The sequence below is a fragment of the Dipodomys merriami genome, unplaced genomic scaffold, assembly GCF_024711535.1.
Source record: "Dipodomys merriami isolate MVZ:Mamm:240054 unplaced genomic scaffold, mDipMer1.0.p SCAF_2, whole genome shotgun sequence".
NCBI lineage: Eukaryota > Metazoa > Chordata > Mammalia > Rodentia > Heteromyidae > Dipodomys > Dipodomys merriami.
The window spans coordinates 67,310,169-67,330,787 of NW_027203381.1; the positions used below are offsets into that span (position 1 = coordinate 67,310,169).

The 20,619-nt window shown below is 45.0% G+C and overlaps 1 protein-coding gene across 4 annotated transcripts in view; it reads right to left on the reverse strand.

Annotated features, from left to right (window-relative positions):
• Atp13a3 (ATPase 13A3) overlaps positions 1–12,825 on the reverse strand; it is a 97,801-nt gene extending 84,976 nt beyond the window's left edge. For 2 of the 4 annotated variants that reach the window (XM_070029865.1, XM_070029863.1), the window contains exons 1-2: positions 12,600–12,822; positions 11,783–11,827 (exon numbers count right to left, since the gene is read on the reverse strand). The gene's annotated coding sequence lies outside the window, so the exon portion shown is untranslated. Of the gene's footprint in view, positions 1–10,862; positions 10,894–11,782; positions 11,828–12,599 lie in introns of all 4 variants that reach the window. The other 2 variants (XM_070029864.1, XM_070029866.1) reach the window with 2 other exon arrangements.
• Positions 12,826–20,619: the final 7,794 nt, after the last annotated feature.

The following is a 20,619-nucleotide window of genomic DNA, read 5'->3' on the forward strand; positions in this document are numbered from 1 at the left end:
TGTGGGGTGCGGGGCCCAGAGTTTGAGCCTCATGTCCAACAAAAAGAAAAAGAAAAAAGAAAAAGTTTGATCCCTTTCCTTCCCGGAGCTGGTTTTGAACTGCACCCTCATTATCTCAGCCTCCTGAGTAGCTACAATTACAGGTATGACCTAGTGGCACCTAGCTAAACAAACTATTTTTGTCTATTTTACAAATGGGAAAAATAGAGCAAAGGATGCTGTCAAAAAAAAAAATCACCTTAGATATATGTGGAAGCAATTCCATGATATTTTAAAGCAAGCTAAAAATAGTTTAATTAGTCTGTCAAGCAATCAAAAGCAACCCTTAAAAATTGGTTTAAAGCCAAATGCTAGTGGCTCACACTTGAAATCATCACTACAAAGGAGGCTGAAATCCAAGGATCCAGGTTTAAAGATTGCCAGGGCAACGAAGTCCATGAGAGTCTTATCTCCAACCAACCACCAAAAAGCCAGAAATGGAGGTATGGCTCAAGTCACAGAACATCAGCCATTTCTTTTACTAATAAGAAAAACTTAACAAATGAGTTGATTTATCTAGCTTGGTATTACTAAGAGAACTGTCTTTCACCCTATTTCAACAAGTTTAAAGTATTTTTATTTTAAATTTCTGAGAAGATTCTAATAGACATCAATAAATTCCACATGATGGGGCTGGGAAGGTGGCTCAGTAGTAGAGTGCTTGCCTTGCATGCTTGAGGGCCTGGGTTTGATTCCTCAGCACCGCATAAGCACAGCCAGAAGTGGCTCTGTGGCTCAAGTGGTAGAGTGCTAGCCTTGAGCTGAAGAGCTGAGGGACAGCGGCCAGGAACAGAGTTCAAGCCCCACAACTGGCAAATAAATAAATAAATTCCACATGATATAATCAAGAAATTCAACTTCACACAGTTAACTGTATCTACTTGAAATTTACTTTCTTAGCTCCTTCCTGTCACTAAATCATTTGAAAGCAAGACTCAAATTATGAGACAAAACTTTGATTGACAGATCAATCTAATTAAAAGATTAATTGAATAGTAAAGCACCAGTTCTACTGCCCAGGCTGGCAGTCTTAAAGTTTGCTAACTATATGAGTTAATGTCTAGCAAAGGTCTCAATATGACCAGAGAGTCTAATATACTAACAGATCTAATATTGGGATAGTTCTCTCTAGAGAACTGTTCTATGCAACCACAGCACCATCTTCAACTCTCCTCATACTCAGACATTTGCTTATGTGAGCAGTTTTCTTCTGCATTCCATTTTTCTCCTTCCTTTGTGATTACCACAAAACATCATTTTTAAACTATCACAAGGAATCTTTTCCCCCATTATTATTTATTCATGATAGTATACATTACCCCTTATTTGTTATTGTTGGTTTGTTTGAGACAGGGTCTTACTATGTTGTCCAGATTGGCTTCAGGCTGCTAAGCTCAAGACATACACTTCAGCTTCCTATTTTTTGTTTAGGCTTGTTGTTGCTGGTATTTAGGTTTCAATTCAGGGCCTGTATGCTATCCATTAACTTTTTCTACTCAAGGCTGGTGCTCCAGTACTTGAGTCATACTTCCAATCCCAGCATTTTGGTGACTAACTAGAGATAAGAGTCTCACACTTTCTGTTCTGCCCAGCTTCCCTTCAAACTTCAATCCTCAAATCTCAGCCTCTTGAGTAGCTAGGATTATAGACGTGAGTCACCTCTGTGTAGCTCAGCTTTTTAAAGGCAGCTAAGGCTACAGACATGTAGTACCCAGTCACCATGCCTGTTTTTGTTTGTTTGTGTTTTTTAGGCAGTAGTAGTGTTTGAACTCAGGCCTTGTTTTTACTAGGTAGGTGTTGTAACAATTAAGCCTTACCCTCCCCCCACCAGCCTTTTTGTTCTCATTATTTTTCAAATAGGGTAACTTTTTTTTTTTTTTGCCAGACTAGCCTAAATTGCACTCCTCCCAGCTATGATTTTCATACAGCAGGATGACAGGCACGTACTACCACACCCAGCTACTAGCTGAGACAGAGTCTCAAACATTTTGTCCAAGCTGGCCTCAAACAACAATCTTCTGATCTCTCTACCTCTTGAGTAGTTAGGATTACAAGTGTGAACCACATTCCTGGCTACATTGCTCCTTTTAATAATCTTACTAATGAAAATTGTTTTAACTTATAACTTATCCTACCACTAAGTATCATTGCTCCAGAGCATTCTACCTTACAAATAACATTCTCAAGATTAAATTTATATATAGATAAAATCCCAGAATTTGGGATTAAAATGTGCCCACTTTGGGGCTGAGACAATGGCTCAGCAATAGAGTGCTTGTTTCACATGCATGAGGCCCTATGTTCAATTTCTCAGCACCACATAAACAGAAAAGGCCAGAAATGGCACTGTGACTCAAGTGGTTAAGCACTAGTTTTGAGCTGAAGAGCTCAGGAGCTGCGCCAGGCCCAGAGTTCAAGCCCCACGACTGACTAAATAAATAAATAAAATGTGCCCACTTTAAGAAGTGAGAGAGGATGAAGAGTGAGAGCAACTAAAATACATTTGTACATGTGTAGAAATGTCATAATGAAACCCTATATAAAATATGCTCCAATTCTTGTTTCTCTATTCTCAAAATATGGACATTAATTCAAGTAAGAATCTAAGAATTATTTCCTTGCTTTTGGCATGGTATCTGAACCAGTTAAGTGGAATTAGAACAGTTTTAATGACTACAAATTTATTCTCTATCATGCACACTCTCTCTCTCTCTCTATATATATATACATATATATGCTAAAGCTAGTTAGCTTCAATTCATATTAACTTCCAAAATTAAAAGCTAAATCCTCTCAGCCACCTCTTAGAAACAGATTTAACCAGAATGATGTGGTAAACAATAGACCTCAACAGGAACAATAATTCCCAAGCCCCCAGTGCATACCTGAAAACTATGGGTAGTACCAAACTATATATATTTTTTCATATATATGTGTATATATATACATATATATACTTACAATTTAGTTCAACTTCTACATTTAAAACATAAGCAATTAACAATAATAATATAGAACAATTATAATAATATACTGTTATGATGAGCCAGGCACCAACAAGTCTCACTGTAATTCTAGTTATACAGGGGGATGAGATCTGAGGATTACAGTTTGACACCAGCCAGAGTTAAAGTCCTTGAGTCTATCCCCAATTAATCAGCAAAAAACCTGAACTGGAGGTATAGCTCAGTTGGTAGAACAACAGTTATGAGCAGAATTAAAAGCCTAAAGAAAGTACAAAAGGCCCTGAGTTCAAGCCCTAGTACTGGCAAAAGAAAAAAAAATATACGGTAATAAAAAATAAAAAAAACTATGTGAGTTTTCACTCAAAATATCGTACTACATTTCACCTTTTTCATTTTAAAAAAGTAAATTGGATGGGTTAAGGGTCAAGTTGCGCCACTTCCGGAAAGGGGACGAAGGGGTAGTACTTTCACCTCGGCGGGCTGCCTAGAAAAGCCTAGAAAGAGCTCCCTTTCCTTCCATCCTTCGGTGCTCGCCGTGGGCGTGAGAGCAGAGTCCAAGTGGCGACCTCGAAGAGTCATGGCCAAGACAAGCATTTAGGCAGTTCATTCCTCTGTTTGACCGAGTGTTGGTCGAAAGGAGTGCAGCTGAAACTGTAACCAAAGGAGGCATTATGCTTCCAGAAAAGTCTCAAGGAAAAGTATTGCAAGCCACAGTAGTGGCTGTGGGATCAGGCTCTAAAGGAAAGGGTGGAGGGATTCAGCCAGTTAGTGTGAAAGTGGGTAATAAAGTTCTTCTCCCAGAACATGGAGGCACCAAAGTAGTTCTAGATGACAAGGATTATTTCTTTTTTTTTTTTTGGTTCCGGTCGTGGGGCCTGAACTCTGGGCCTGGGCGCTGTCCCTCAGCTCTTCAGCCCAAGGCTAGCGCTCTACCACTTGAGCCACAGTGCCACTTTCCAGCTTTTTTTTTTCTTTTTGCTTATGTGGTGCTGAGGAATCGAACCCAGGGCCTCATGCATGCAAGGCAAGTGCTCTACCACTGAGCCACCTTCCCAGCCCCAAGGATTATTTCTTATTTAGGGACATTCTTGGGAAGTATGTAGAGTGAATACATCACTAAAATGGCATCCTGTGAAGCTGCCCATTCCATGGAAGTTGAGATCTTTCATCATGTAAATAATTTCCATATCTCCCTTTTATAATAAACTGATGGTAACTAAAAAAAAAAGAAAGAAAGAAAGTAAATTGGGCACAGGTGGCTCATGCCTGTAATCCTAGCTACTCAGGAGGCTGAGATCTGAGAATCGCCATCCTAAGCCAGCCCAGGCAGAAAAGCCTCTTAACTCCAACAGACTACTCAAAAAAAGCTCTAAGTGGTGTTGTGGTTCATATGGTAGAGCCCTACCCTTGAGCACAAAGGAGCTCAGAGACAGCACCCAGGCCCCAAGTTCAAGCCTTAGAAAGGGAAAAAATAAAAAGCACCTTTTACTAGACTACAGAGGCTCAAGCTTATAATCCTAGCTACTCAGGAGGCTGAAATCTAAGGATTGTGATTCAAAGCCAGTTCCAGCAGGAAAGCTGGTAAGATTCTCATCTCCAATTATCCCTCCCCTAACCCCAATAAAAGCTAGAAGTGGAGCTCTGGCTCAAGTGCTCCCCACACACAAAAAAAGCTAGAAGTGGAGCTCTGGCTCAAGTGGTAGAACATTAGCCTTAAACAAAATGCATGGGGACAGTGCCAGTCCTGAGTTCAAGCCCCAGGGCAGGCGCGTGCACGCACACGCACGCAGCATTTTTTTGTTTTCTTTGGCACATTCATATTGTTGACATCATTAGTCATGTGCTCTAGGATCCTGAGTAAAGTATCCTAAGTAAAAGGACTACTGAACACAAGCACTGAAATACCATGACAGTTGATTTGCTGAGATGGCTACTAAGTGACTAATGGGCAGGTGATACACACAATGTGAATGTTGGACACAGGATGATCCATGAAGTAAAACTTTCAACTGCTTAGTTCTGGGAACTAATATTTGTAAACCGTAACTGACTAACTAAAGGTCAAATGAAACTAAAGAAAGCAAAACCACGAGTAAAGAGGCACTATTATATTCAGAATACATCCCATTACTAGACTCCTTGGAACACTACATCAGGGTAGGTCAACTTAACACATTAGAACTTCTGGCATACTACTCTAAATTATTCTAAGTTCCATTTACACACAAGGTCTCACATTTAGTTCTTATATAGCTCAAATCACCATGTATACTAGCAATTCATTTTTTAGATAAAATGTTACCAAGATCAATTTGAAATTCTATTTTGTCTTCCAACATTTTAGAGATTACAACCACTTTGTAATTCACCACTACTCAGAGTACTAAAAAAAAAAAAAAAAAAGACCAAAACAAAATTCCATGGGTAGCCAGGCACCAGTGGCTTACACCTGTAATCCTAACTACCTAGCTTACTCAGGAGGCTGAGATCTGAGGACTGCAGCTCAAAGCCAGGCCAGGAAGGAAAGTCCAAGAGACTCCTATCTCCAATTAACCACCAGAAAACTGGAAGTGGTGCTGTGGCTCCAAGGAGTAGAGCACTAGCCTTGAGCAAAATGAACTCAGGATCAGCACCCAGGCCCCAATTTCAAGCCCCAAGACTGACAAAAAAAAAAGAAAAAATTCCACAAGGTGTCCTCATCACTGATCATGCTCAATGACCTAGTCATGTCTATTGTAATATGACCCAGAACATATTCTTCTAAGATTATTGTTTTTTTAGGACATGGTTGATGGGGTTCATTGTATATGTGTGTAGAAATGTTACACTAAAATCTCTCTTGTACAACTAATGTATGCTAATAAAAAAAATCTTTTTAAAAAATCTTAAGGGCTAGGCTGGGAAGATGGCTCAGTGGTAGAGTGTTTGTTGCCTTGCACGCATGAGGCCCTGGGTTCAATTCCTCAGCACCACATAAGCAGAAAAAGCCGGAAGTGGCACTGTGGCTCAAGTGGTAGACGGCTAGCCTTGAACTGAAGAGCTGAGGGTCAGCCCCCAGACCCAGAGTTCAGGCCCATGACCAACCCAAAAAAAAAAAAATCTTAAGGGCAGGGAATATGACTTAGTGCTACAGTGCTTGCCTAACATGCATGAAGCCCTGGGTTCAATTCCTTGGTACCACATAAACAAAAAATGACTGAAATTAATAAAAGAAAAGGAAAAAAAATTAAATTTTTTTTTAATCTTAAAAAAAAAGAATCCAAAGCCAGGCACCAGTGGCTCACACCTGTAATCCTAGCTACTTAGGAGGCTGAGATCTGAGGATCACGGTTCAAAGCCAGCCAGGGCAAGGAAAGTCCATGATATGCTTATCTCCAATTAACCACCAGAAAACTGGAATTAGCACTGTGGCTCAAGCGGTAGAGCACTAGCTTTGAGCTGAAGTGTGTAGAGACAGTGCCCAGGCCCAAAGTTCAAGCCCAACGACAAACCAAAAAATTAAATTTACTTTAAAAAAAATAATAATAATAAGGGCTGGGAAGGTGGCTCAGTGGTAGAGTGCTTGCCTTGCATGCATGAGGCCCTGGGTTCCATTCCTCAGCACCACATAAGCAAAAAGAAAAAAGCCAGAAGTGGCGCTGTGGCTCAAGTGGTAGAGCACTAGCCTTGAGCTGAAGAGCTGAGAGACAGTGCCCAGGCCCAGAGTTCAGGCCCCATGACTGGACCCAAAAATAAATAAACAAAAACAAAAATAAAAAAAATAAAAAAAACCCAAGCTCTATATTACTATGTACAACATAGAAGTTTCTATTTAAAGGTTTATGAAGTTATTTGCATTTAACTAGTAGCTTACCATTGCTAGTCTTCATTTCCTTATCTAGAAAATGGAGCTTAAGATAGCCTAGTATACAGTAAACTCACTCAAATAATTAGTAACATGAGTCAAAGCTAGTTAAGAAAATAAGAAATCAGGGCTGGGAAGGTGGCTCAGTAGTAGAGAACTTGCCTTGCATGCATGAGGCCCTGGGTTTGATTCCTCAGCACCACATAAGCAGAAAAAGCCAGAAGTGGTGCTATGGCTTGATTGGTAGAGCACTAGCCTTGAGATGAAGAGGTGAGGGACAGTGCCCAGCCCAGAGTTCAGGCCGTATGACCAGCCAAAAATAATAATAATAAAAATAAAAAACAAGAAAATAAGAAATCAAGTTCAGGTCTAATTCCCAAGTCCATGCTCTTTCTACTACAATCTGCTTTTACTGTCAATATATTCATTAGAATCAGTACCAGAAACATGAAAGATAGAAAACTGATATTACCTAATATAACTGCTAATGGCTAACTAAAAATCCAGCCTAAGTATTTTAGCTTTAATATCTAATAAACTAAAACAAGTACAGGGCTGGGAATGTGGCCTAAGTGGTAGAGGGCTTGCTTTGCATGCATGAAGCCCTGGGTTCAATTTCTCAGTACCAACCACATAAACAGAAAAAGCCAGAAGTGAAGCTGTGGCTCAAGTGGTAGAATGCTAGTCTTGAGCAAAAGAAGCTCAGGTATAGCTCCCAGGCTGAGTTCAAGCCCCAGGACTGATTAAAAAAAAAAACAAGTACAATAAACCTCCTTGACTCACAAGCTTATTACACACAGTTGTGACTAAGAGAGATGAAAACATTGTAATAGGCACTGGGGGCTCATGCGTTTCTGTACATTTTCAATAAGCCCTCAATTATCTTTTTTCTTTTTTTTTTTTTTTTGGTCAGCCATAGGGCTTAAGTCAGCCTGAGCACTAGCCTTGAGCTCTTCAGCTCAAGGCTAGTGCTCTAGCACTTTGAGCCACAGTACCACTTCTGGTCTCTGATGATTAATTGGAGATGAAAGTCTCACAAACTTTCCTGCCTGGACTGGCTTTGAACCATGATCCTAAGATCTCAGCCTCCTGAGTAGCTCTAGCACTTTGAGCCACAGTGCCACTTCGGTCTCTGACGGTTAACTGGAGATGAAAGTCTCACAAACTTCCTGCCTGGGCTAGCTTTGAACCATGATCCTGAGATCTCAGCCTCCTGAGTAGCTAGAATTACATACATGAGCCACCAGCACCAGGCTTCAATATCTTTGGGGAGGGGGGGGGGGGGACTGGTCATGGGGCTTGAACTCTGGGCCTGGGTGCTGTCCCTTAGCTCTTCAACTCAAGGTTAGCACTCTACCACTTGAGCCACAGCACCACTTCTGGCTTTTTCTGCTTATGTGATGCTGAGGAATTGAACCCAGGGCCTCATGTATGCAAGACAAGCAATCTATCCCTGAGCCACCTTCCCAACCCCATCAATATCTTTTTTGAGTGAGAGAAAGAGAGAGAGAGAGAGAGAGAGAGAGAGAGAGAGAGAGAGAGAGAGAGAGAGAGAGAGAGAGAGAGAGAGAGAGAGGGAGAGAGAGAGTGTACTGGTCCTAGGACTTGAAATGAACAGGAGGCTGAGATCTGAGTACCACAGGTCAAACCCAGGCAGGAAAGTCCATGAGACTCTTACCTCCAAGTAACCACTAAAAAGCCAGAAGGGGAGCTATGGCTCAAGTGGTAGAACACTAGCCTTGTGGACAAAGAGCTCAGGGCCTGGCACACGTGGCTCACACCTGTAACCCTAGCAACTCAGGAGGGTGAGATCTGGGGATCTAGGTTTGAAGCCAGCCAAGAGCTAGCTTCAAAAACTACTCAGAAAAAGCTGGAAGTGGAGCTGTGATTCAAGGGGTAGAGCACTAGCCTTGAGTACAGACAGGCTCAGGGACACCACCCAGGCCCTAAACTTCAAGCCCCAAGACCAGTACATGCACACAAAAGATTCAAAATTCAAATTTGCTTTTTGAAATCTTTTTTTTTTTTTGTCAGTTATGAACTCAGAAGCCGGGCACATTGTCCCTGAGCGCTTTTGCTCAAGGCTAGCACTCTACCACTTTAAGCCACACAGTACCACTTCCAGTTTTTGAGTGGTTACTTAGAGATAAGAGTCTCTTTCTTTTTTTTTTTTGGGTCCAGTCTTGGGCCTGAACTCTGGGCCTGGGCGCTGTCCCTCAGCTCAAGACTAGCGCTCTACCACTTGAGCCACAGCGCCACATCCGGCTTTTTTCTTTTTGCTTATATGGTGCTGAGGAATCGAACCCAGGGCCTCAGGCATGCAAGGCAAGCGCTCTACCACTGAGCCACCTTGCCAGCCCCAGAGATAAGAGTCTCACAGGAACTTTTCCACCCAAGCTGGCTTTAACCTGTGACCCTCAGATCTCAGCCTCCTGAGTAGCTAGGATTATATACAGACATGAGCCACCAAAGCCTGGTTGTTTTTGAAATTTTAAAAACAAATAACAATGGGTCTCATCAGAAGAAACTATTTGGAGAGGCCAGGTATGATGGGGCATACCTGTAATCCCAGCCACTTGGGAGGTGGAGAAATTGAGGTACAGTTAGAGGCCAGTCCAGGCAAAAAGCCAGTAAGACCTCATAACCAATAACCCAGTTGTAGTGACATCAGTAATCCCAGCTAAGCAGGATGCAATAGGTAGGATTGTGGTCTAAAGCTAACTCAAGGCGAAAACACAAGACACTATCTAAAAAAAAAAAAAAAACAGCTAAAGCAGGGCTAGGAATGTGGCTTAATGACACAGTGCTTGCCTAGCAAGCATGAAGCCCTGGGTTCATTCCTCAGTACCACAGAAAAAGCTGGAAATGGTGCTGTGGTTCAAGTGGTAGAGTGCTAGCCTTGAGCAAAAGAAGCTCAGGAACAGTGCCCATGCCCTGAGTTCAAGCCCCAGAACTGGCAAAAAAATAAAAATAAAATAAATACTAACGCAATTTTTTTTTTTTTTTTTTTTTGCCGGTCATGGGGCCTGAACTCTGGGTCTGGGCGCTGTCCCTCAGCTCTTCAGCTCAAGGCTAGTGCTCTACCATTGGAGCCACAGCGCCACTTCCGGCTTTTTCTGTTTATGTGGTGCTGAGGAATCGAACCCAGGGCCTCATGCTTGCAAGGCATGCACTCTACCACTGAGCTACCTTCCCAGCCCCTAACGCAATTTTTTAAAAGGGTTGAGAGCATAGCTCATGTGGTAGAAGGCTCATCTACCAAGTTCTAAGCCCTGACTTGAAACCTCAGCATAACCCAAAAAAGAGACCATATGGGGGCTGGGAATGTGGCTCACTGGTAGAGCGCTTGCCTTGCAAGCCTGAGGCCCTGGGTTTGATTCCTCAGCACCATATAAGAAAAAAGAAAAAAGCCGGAAGTGGCGCTGTGGCTCAAGTGGTAGAGTGCTAGCCTTGAGCTGAAGAGCTGAGGGACAGCGCCCAGGCCCAGAGTTCAGGCCCCACGACCGGACCCAAAAAAAAAAAAGAGACCATATGGAAATTTCAGCAGGCTGAAATCTGACCCAAAAACCATAAATAAAGCTGTGTCTTATGTGGTAGAGCACTAGCCTGAGCACAAAAACTCAGGGACACTGAGTAGGCCCTGGATGAAAGCACTAGGATCGGCACCAAATACATACATACACACACAATATTAGGAAGTTAGTTCCCTACTTATGTAGAAATTTATATTATTTCCTTCTGTGTTTTTTCTTTTGTCAGTTGTGGGGTTTAAACTCAGGGCCTAGGCACTTTACACCAAAACTCTACTTCTAATTTTATGGTGTTTAATTGGAGATAAGAGTCTCATAGCCTTTCCTGCATGGGATGGTTTTGAAATGGGATCCTCAGATCTCAGCCTCCTGAGTAGCTAATATTACAGGCATGAGCCACCAGTGCCTGCAGAACTTTATATTATTTCAAGTCAGTTGTAAATTAAAATGTATATACCACAAGGCTCCCAAAATAAAGTTTACCTGGTAGGCCTGGGCAAAGAAATTGGTCCTCCTACAATCAAACAGATGTAAGCTTCAATTTTTTCAAAATAAACTGCTACTTCATAGTTTCAGTTGATTATATCTGTTTACAACTGTTTAACTGATCACTTTTCCTGCCCAATCCCAAAACCAAAAATATGGCTGTCCCACCAATATTAAAATTTTTCAGTGTGGGACTGAGAAAGATGAGAGGAAGGAATGACAGAAGAGGTGACATTGACCAACATAATGTACTCATAACTGATACGGTGAAACCCTGCCAAACAACTAAAGATAATTTAAAATAAATTTTTTCACTAAACTATTTCACTTGCAGCCTAATCTAATAATGAAAAGAAAAAGGTTGCAGCAAAAGTTATTTTCCACAGCAATCATTAATAAGTCTACACTTTTAAACAACTTCCAGGAATTGATGTGCCTTTAAAAAGGATTGTTAAACCAAGATGTGATGCCCACACACATCTATTTTGGCAAGTGAAGCCTACTGAGCAAAGCAGCAATCCTTTAGAGAAAAGAATGCCACAAATATTCCAGTAAAACAAAAGTTAATGTATGTGCCTTGGTGACAAGGCTTAAGTTCTTAATAACCAAAGGTAGACCACTTTTAAATTACATGTTCCCTTCAAAAGCAGCCCATCAGAACAGCTTCATTTCAGTCAAACTCCTGCAGGCAATGTTCATCTTTAAAGTTTCTTAGAACGAAGAAGATCTAAGAAACATAGATCTAATATAGTCATTATGTACTCAAGTATGTTTTACTCTTTTAGTTGAGAACTGTATATAGATTTCGAGGTTTTACGACTCCATAATATCCACTCATTTTGCGTTAATACAACCACTAAATATAGCTCTTAAACCACCAACGATTGTAAGAAGTTAATTATGTAAGTGATTCATACCTCCCTATGTCCAGACACCAAGATCCTAGGGTGTTTCAGTCAGGTCTATGGGAAGAGGAAACAATAAACACCTGTCACAAAAGCTTTCCAAGTTGGGAAGCCCCGGGCAGTTACTGTCAACCCCAGCCCCATTCCCTGCCTCTCAACTCCAAAAACACTGAAGGCCATAGTGACACCAGAATCGGACTTCGTTTATAAAGAATGAGGGGCAAAAGAGGCCAGAGTGGAAAGTATTAAAGGAAAATGCTCTGGTCCTGGGCCTCAGGCCGAGTGTGAGGCCTTAGGCAAGTCAACAGTCACTTTTCCCTCTTCTGGGCCTCAGTTACCTGGAAAAGGCGGTGATCGGCACTCGGCTGGGGACGGAACTCGGATTCCGACAGACAGCACCAGCGCAAATCCATCAGGGGCCCCAGCCAGCACCCCACTTTTGACCAAAGGACCACGCGATCTTCCTGACTTTCCAGCAAGGGTTGGACCACCACCACCCCGCGCCCGAGAGTCCTCACACGCCAGCCTTCCCCGCAAAGCCGCGTGTCCACCCCAGATCTTCACACCCACAAACTGGCACCCTCCCGTCCTCGCCTCACCTGTCCCGGACCAGTCGGGGTGTGTGTGGGGGGTGTGTGTGTGTGGAGGCGGGAGGTCTTAGCGCCCCCTCCTCCACAACGCACCAGGGATGCCAGGGATGCTCGATTCCGGTCCCGAGGAGGCGGCCCTGGACACTCACCTGGTACCCGCCACCCCGACAATACCGTTCGCCTTCTCCAGCCTCCGCATCCCCACCACCCACCACCCCCCCCCGGCCCGGGCCACTCACCGACCGCGCCGCCGCGCCGTCTCCTCGGCGGCCTCCCGGCCGGAGCAGCCCCAAGGCCGCGGGGGGCCGGGCCGCCGCTGTCCTCGCCGCCGCCACCGCCTCGCCTCAGCCCAGCCCCATCGCCCTCGGCCGGCGCCGGCAGCTGCGGGTCGCTCGGACTCGAGGAGCCGCCGCCGCCGCCGCGCCGCGGCTCGGGCTGAGGGGAGGGAGACGCCGCGGCGGGGCCCGGGCCGAGCGGAGCCGGGCCGGGCCGGGGCGTACGGGCGTCCGCGCTCCGCTCGTCAGCGCCCGCGGCGGCAACGTGCAGCCCAGCAGAGCGAAGAACAAGGGCGGGCGGCGTGAGGGGAAAGGCGGGCAGGTGAGGGGGGCGGTGTGCACTCTGAAACGGCCTCCCGCCGCCGGCGACGCAGCGAGCCCCCCCTCCCTACGCCAGAGCACGCCACGGGGAGAGCCGGCGGGCAGACGGGGGAGCGCGCCGCGAGCTCGGGACTCCCGCGCCGGATGTGAGGTCACGTGATTGCCTCATCCCAGCGCCGAGGGCGGAGGGCCGCGACGGGGACGTCGGGAGGGGCGGGGCTAGGGGGCGGGGAAAACCTTGGGACACGCCCATCTCCCTCATTAGCCCCCGCCCTCCCCAGCTAGCTCAGGCTTTAAGGCTTCGTGGGAAAAGCACTCCAGAACCGCTTTGCGCCGAGACCGCTCTTCCTGGCGAGTGGAGGTGGAATCCTTGAGGTGCAAAGACAGGAAAGATCTTACCTAGGCCAAACCCATTTTGTGTTCCGAGAAACTGAGGCCCTGTGACTAGTTCAAACTGGCCCACGCTGAAGTGGTGGGAAGGAAGCAGGTCCCAGCTTCCAAACCAAGCTCTAAACCTTTTATTTCACCCCCAGCACCCCACAAGAACACACAAAATACTATCATTCGAATGTGACGCCAGGTTCCGCTTGCAGGCTTGGGACAATGGACTGAGGGGAGTATGCAAGAGAACACTGCGCCTCCCCACCCCCACCCCGCCCTCGGTGGAAAGGAGTTTCCTCCCGCAGCGCTGGATGCAAATTAAATACTTCCCCGGGCGCAAGGTTTATCTCGTGGCAGAACCCCGGCCGGATACTTAAATCGTGGGTTTGGTTTTCGCTGAGTTCCTTAGCATGCCAGTGCGAAGCTGGGATTTCCCTCAGCTACCTGATGGCTTTCAGCACAGGGTCACCTCTACCCTAGGCGCCCGACCATCACTATTATTGTTATTTCGCCATGCTATTTATTGTTGTTGTTGCTGCCAATCCTGAGGCTTGACCTTAGGGCCTGGGCACTGTCCCTGAGCTTCTTTTGCTCAAGGCTAGCACTCTACCCCTTGAGCCACAGAGCCACTTCCGGCTTTTTCTGTGTATGTGGTACTGAGGAATCAAACCCAGGGCTTTATGCATGCTAGGCAAACACTCTACCACTAAGCCACCTTCTCAGCCCTCGACATGCTATTAACATAATTCATTACTTCTTGAACACCTTAGAAGAAAGGACTAAGCACCTGTCTCCCACACTTGGGACCACCTTGCCTGGGGCAAGGAGTATTCCACCTCGCCATTTCTCTGAGGCTGCCAGCCCTAGTCCACTGCAAAGGGTGGTACCTGACCTAGGACAGAATATTGTCCCAGGCCTGTGGCAATAATGATGCCTCAGTGGAACAAGAAACACTGCTAAGCGGTGGAGTGCTCGCCTTGAAGAGCATAGGGACAGCGCCCAAGCCCAGAGTTCCAGCCCTGCAAAAAAAAAAAAGAAAGAAAGAAACACTGCTGATGATTCCCCTAGGTTGTGTGGGCCTGAACCATTTAGTGGCCCTTTCTTGGCATTGTGGGGATAGTAAACTGAACAGATATGATTCAAAGCCATTCTGAACTAGGGGTCACAGTTTGTGCAAACCACACAGTTGAAATAAGCAAATGAGATAGACAATATGGTGAGTTAGGTAAACAGTCTGAAAGCAGTCTGTTTAGGAACAAATCCTGAAAACCTGCTTCCGGCCTTGCCCCACACTCCCATAGCTCCTGGTTGCTTCCCCTCAGCCTCAGTCTCTCTAGATCCTGAAAATAAAACTGTCAAGCCAATCTCCCATTCAGTGAGCTCTTCAATTAGCTAGCTGCCAAGCACCTCTTGCTCTCTCAGGCAGACCTCTTGAATGGTGGTCTCCCCTACCTGCCTCCATTCCATTTCTTAACAATCTGACTTCTGTCCTCACACACCCCATTCACATCCTTTTCACCTTGCTTCCAGTAATAGTTTGGCCTCCATTTGACCAAATCTAGCAAGCATTCCTCAGGTTTCATCTCTGCCACACTTGATGTGGTGAATGGTATCACCTTCTGGAATCCCTAGCTACTGCCTTTGTCTCCAGATGATTGCACTATCTCAGTAGTCACATCTCAGTATCCAAGGCCTCTCTCTGCCTCCTTCAATGGCATCCTGAAGGGCCACCAGTTTTGAATCTGCCCCTTAAGAGCAGGTCTATACTTTTAAGCCCACAGCTCTATTCATTCCACTCACTCTTGAGGGATCACCTCCTCTTGATTTCCGCTTCCAAGTCAGAACTCTTCAGCCCAAACCTCTTTCACACAGCTCAATCTAGAATTCATAGGGACACTCTCCAGATTTGTCATATCCAAATTGAACTCACCCACTGCCTTCATAGTTAGTTCCTCTCCCCCAACTATTGATTGGATCCTTGATCAATCAACAAGTCCAATCTACTTTACCTACTTAGTAAGTCTCAAATTTCTGACTCCATCTTCCACCCTGTTATAAACTTTTTGAGCCATTGGTTGGCAAAAGGATTTACCAGAATAAGAAAAAGCAAAGGTGGGGCTGGGAAGGTGGCTCAGTGGTAGAGCACTTGCCCTGCATGCTTGAGGCCCTGGGTTCGATTCCTCAGCACCACATAAGCAAAAAACAAAAAAGCTGGAAGTGGCGCTGTGACTCAAGTGGTAGAGCGCTAGCCTTGAGCTGAATAGCTGAGGGACAGCGCCCAGGCCCAGAGTTCAGGCCCCACGACCGGACCCCAAAAAAAAAAAAAGCAAAGGTGAATTAGTATACCGGAACAAGGGAGGCACTGCAGACAGTTCCCTCACAGTTAAAAGAGCTGAGCACTACTGTTACTGCTTCTGCCCTGGAGCACCATTATGGTGTTGGGGACATGCTTTTGTGGGATTAGTAGGGGTTTTATTGATTGGCTAATCTTAGTGGATTTTGTTGACTGGCTGTCTCTTTATCACAACTGTGGTTTGAATGTTGCTTGTTGGGAACATCTTTTCTCTCTCTCTCTCTCTTTCTTTCTTTCTTTCTTTCTTTCTTTCTTTCTTTCTCTCTCTTTCTTTCCTTCCTTCTTTCCTTCCTTCTTTCTTTCTTTCTTTCTTTCTTTCTTTCTTTCTTTCTTTCTTTCTTTCTTTCTTTCTTTCTTCCTTCCTTCTTTCCTTCCTTTCTTTCTTGGGTTGAACTCTGGGCCTGGGAGCCATCCCTGAGCTGTTCAGCTCAAAGTCAGCATTCTACCATTTGAGCCACAATGCCACTTCCAGTGTTCTGGTGGTTAATTGGACATAGGAGTCTCACAGACTTTCCTGCCCGGGCTGTCTTTGAACCGTGATCCTCAGATCTCAGCCTCCTGAGTAGCTAGGATTATGGGTGTGAGGCACCAGTTCCTGGCTTGTGGGAACATCTTGAGGGTTTGTTTTCATGCCTACATTCCATCAGGCCCATTTCCAGGGCTTGACTCACATCTGTACTCCATTTGGCCCTGTTCCAGTGTTGGGCTCACTTCTGCATTCCACCAGATCCTTGGTATATCCCTATTCCCACATGTGTCCTTAAATAGGGCCTCTGATACTCACCTATCATTTCTAGACTGTACTAGAACTAGCCTTCCAACAATCTCCTGACAACTCATCCTCCATCCTTGCTTCCAAAGTGTGCTGCTAAAATGCACAACTACTTAAAATCCTAGGGGTTGTCCTAGGCATCTGGAATAATCTATCAACACAAACCTGCCAATGCAGGCTTTTAAAAGATCATAAAGAGCTGGTACCAGTGGTAGAAGGTTGAGATCTGAGTATTGTGGTTCAAAACCAGCCTAGGCAGAAAAGTCCATGAGACTCATCTCCAAATTAACCACCAAAATCCAGAAGTGGAGCTGTGGTTCAAGTGGTAGAGTGCTAGCTTTGAGAAAAAAATAAAAAAAACTTTGGGGATATCAACCAGATCCTAAATTAAAAAAAAAAAAAAAAAAGTGGGGCCTGGGAATGTGGCTTAGTGGTAGAGTGCATATAAGAAGCCCTGAGTTCAATTCCTCAGCACCACATAACAGAAAAAGCTGGAAGAGGCGCTCTGGCTCAAGTGGTAGAGTGCTAGCCTTGAGCATAAGAAGCTCAGGGACTGGGCTGGGAAGGTGGCTCAGTGGTAGAGCGCTTGCCTTGCATGCATGAGGCCCTGGGTTCGATTCCTCAGCACCACATAAGCAAAAAGAAAAAAGCCGGAAGTGGCACTGTGGCTCAAATGGTAGAGTGCTAGCCTTGAGCTGAAGAGCTGAAGAGCTGAGGGACAGCGCCCAGGCCCAGAGTTCAGGCCCACGACTGGACCCAAAAAAAAAAAACAAAAACAAAACAAGAAGCTCAGGGACAGTGCTCAGGCCTAGAGTTCAATACCCAGGACTGGCAAAAAAAACAAGAAAAACATGAATATTTTATACAGTGATCAAACTGGTCATTTACATTTCCATCTCCTCAAATGTTTATCTCTATTTATTGGAAAACTGTACTATTCTAGTTATTTGGAAATATATCACAAATTGTTGTAGACTATAGTTCATAGAACACTAGAACTAACTCCTCAGAGCAAACTATATTTTGGTGCTCTTTATCTAACCTTCTTTCATCTCCCTCACTCTAGCCTCTGGTGATCACTATACTCTCTAATTCTATGAGGCTAACTGTTTTAGCTTATATAAGTCAGGACATTTGCAGCCTTTGTTTATCTGCACCTTATTTCTGTGCTTGCATCACTTAGTATAAGGTTACCACAAATGATAGGATTTCATTGTTTTTATGATGGCTGTATAATTTTCATTATGTGTATATACCACATCTTCTTGATGCATTTCTCTGTTGGTAGCCATCTTGGTTGATTCCAGATCTTGATTATTGTAATTATTGCTTCAATTGTTACTTCAATGAACATGGGAGTGCAGTTATCTCTTATATGATTCCATTTTCTTCAAAAGTCATTCTTGTTCTTCCCCCCAGCACTGGGGTTTGAACTCAGAGCCTTGTGCTTGTAAAGCAGGTACTTCACCACTGAAGCAGTCTGCAGCCTGTTTTTTGTGTTGTTTATATATTTATTTATTTATTTATTTATTGGTCGGTTGTGGGGCTTGAACTCTAGGCTCAGGCGCTGTCCCTCAGCTCTTCCGCTCAAGGCAAGCGCACTACCGCCTGAGTCACAGCACCACTTCCAGTTTTCTAGTGGTTTATTGGGGATAAGAGTCTCACGGACTTTCCTGCCCAGGCTGGCTTTGAACCGCCTCCTGAGTAGTTAGGATTACAGGCGTGAGCCACCAATGCCCAGCCTGTGTTGTTTATTTTTAAGATAGGATCTCACTTTATACCTCTCAGTCATCACTTTTACAGAGTTTCACAAACTTTTATACCCAAGCTGGTCTGGATGAGGATCCCTCATCTCTCCCTCCAAAGTAGATAGGATTACAAGCTTGAGCCACTGTGTTCTAAAGAAGTCATTCTTTAAAGCTCCTGTTCTTTCACCATGCATTCTCAATCAAATATTGTTTATTTTAAATTCCTCCACATCAGGTCAGTAGAAGTAAGAAGCCTGCCCATCCAATGTCTATACCTGTCTACCTATTAACTGAACAGGAATTTATATTCTTGCCTTTGTCACCTGACTTCTCTACCTAGTCGCCAGATGTCAGAGATAGCTAGGGACATTTCTACCAACATTTTCAGCCCCAAGTCCTTCCTCTTGCCATTTATTTGCTCTCTAGTATTTTTTTCCAGCCCCTCAATGCTCATGAGACTTCTCCAGACTTCATCTAAGGACTCACGCCACCAAGGGACAGCTGCTGCTCACTGCCTTCTCTGGGAGGGGACCAAATTCCAGCCTTTTAACCCTATTGTCAGCAGGAAGTACCCAGAGAGAATCCTCGCCCTATTTCATGATTATTAAAAGGCTGGAATGTAAGATCCGCTCCTGGATGGCTAGCAGACTCCACCCTCCTTGCAGCAAAGTCTCCGCCCAGTACCTGCGTTACTTAGGCAACTGGCACACCTGGAAAAGGTCACATCTGCATCCGCTGAGGTCACATCTGAATTTGATGTGGCCAAAACTTTCTCCACCCATACCCTAGATAAGGCCTAACCCAGGCCCAGACACTCTCTCTTTGCTCTTTTCTAGATGCGCTCTCTCTGCTCTTTTCTAGCTCTTTTCTAGCTCTTTTCTCTCTCTTTCCTCTCTCTTTCCCAGCTCTCTCTCTTTCCCAGGTCTTTCCCAGCCATGTGGAGTGCCAACCTTGCCTGGACCCAGCAGGTCTACTGAATACACCTATCCCTTACCTGAAAATAAATAAATAAATAAATTCCTCCACATCTCTCCATCACCACTAGGCTAGCCCAAACCACTTCCACTCACCTGGGACTACTCCAGCAGTACCCAGCTGATTTTTCTACCATTGCATTTTTTTTTGTGTATATGCTGATACTGGGGTGTCACCCTCACTTGGCTTTTTCCACTCAAGGCTGGCACTTTACCACTTAAGCCACACCTCCATTGCTGGTCTTTTGGTGGTTAATTGAAAATCAGAATCTCACGGAGTTTTCTGCCCAGGATGGCTTCAAACCTAGATCCTCAGATCTCAGCCTCCTAAATAGGATTACAAGAGTGAGCCACCAATACCTGGCTCCCACCAATATTCTTGCCCTTTCTCCAGCTTCTCACAAGGGAGCCACAGTATCACTGCATATCTTGGAGCAAAACGCATGATGGCAACTTTCAGTGGCTTCCCATTTCACTTAGGATTTTCCTGGCCTACAAGGTCCAGTGTGTGGCCTTTCCACCCCTCCATTTTGCTGGCCCTCCTCCCCTTCACCATCCTCTCACCCCACATCCCTTCTCCACCTCTCCTCATTTGAACCACATGGCCTCTTTCAGTTCCTCAGACATACCACGCTCTTTCCTGCCTCAGTCTTTGCACAACCTGTTCTCTCTCTCTCTTCCCTTTTCTCCTTGCTGAGTCAACTCTTACAAATTCAACTGGTAGATTCAACACACATAGGTCCAGAGAAAGACCTTGTCTGGCCACTCATTCTTTCCCTTTACATGATCTCCTTGTTTTCCTTAATTACCATTATTACAAGTTTAACTGTTATGAGCTTATGTGTACATTTATGTTAAACCTGTTTCTTTCACTAGGCTATAAGCTCTGAATAGTTGCAGCTCCAGTATTTTTCTAGAAAGAGCTTTAAAATGGCACCGAAAGCCAGAGTAGTAATGCACAGCTGTGATCCCAGCATTTAGGAAGTGAAGGCAGGAAGATCAAGAGTTTGAGGCCAGCTTGAGCTATATCTCAAGACCCTGGTATATGTGGCTCAGTCCTGTAACACTCACTACTCAAGAAACCAAGACTTGGAAGGTAACAGGCAGAAAAGTCCACAAGAATCCACTTCCAATTAACCAGCGAGAAGCTGGTTTGGAGGAGCTAGGAATGTGGCTGAGTGGTAGAGTGCTTGCCTAGCATGCAGGAAGCCTGGGTTCCATTCCTCAGTATCACATAAACAGAAAAGGCTGGAAGTGGCACTGTGGCTCAAGGGGTAGAGTGCTAGCCTTGAGCAAAAGAAGCTCAGGGACAGTGCCCAGGCTCTGAGTTCAAGTTGGAGGAGGAGGAGGAGGAGGAGGAGGAGGAGGAGGAGGAGGAGGAGGAGGAGGAGGAGGAGGAGGAGGAGGAGGAGGAGGAGGAGGAAGAGGAGGAGGA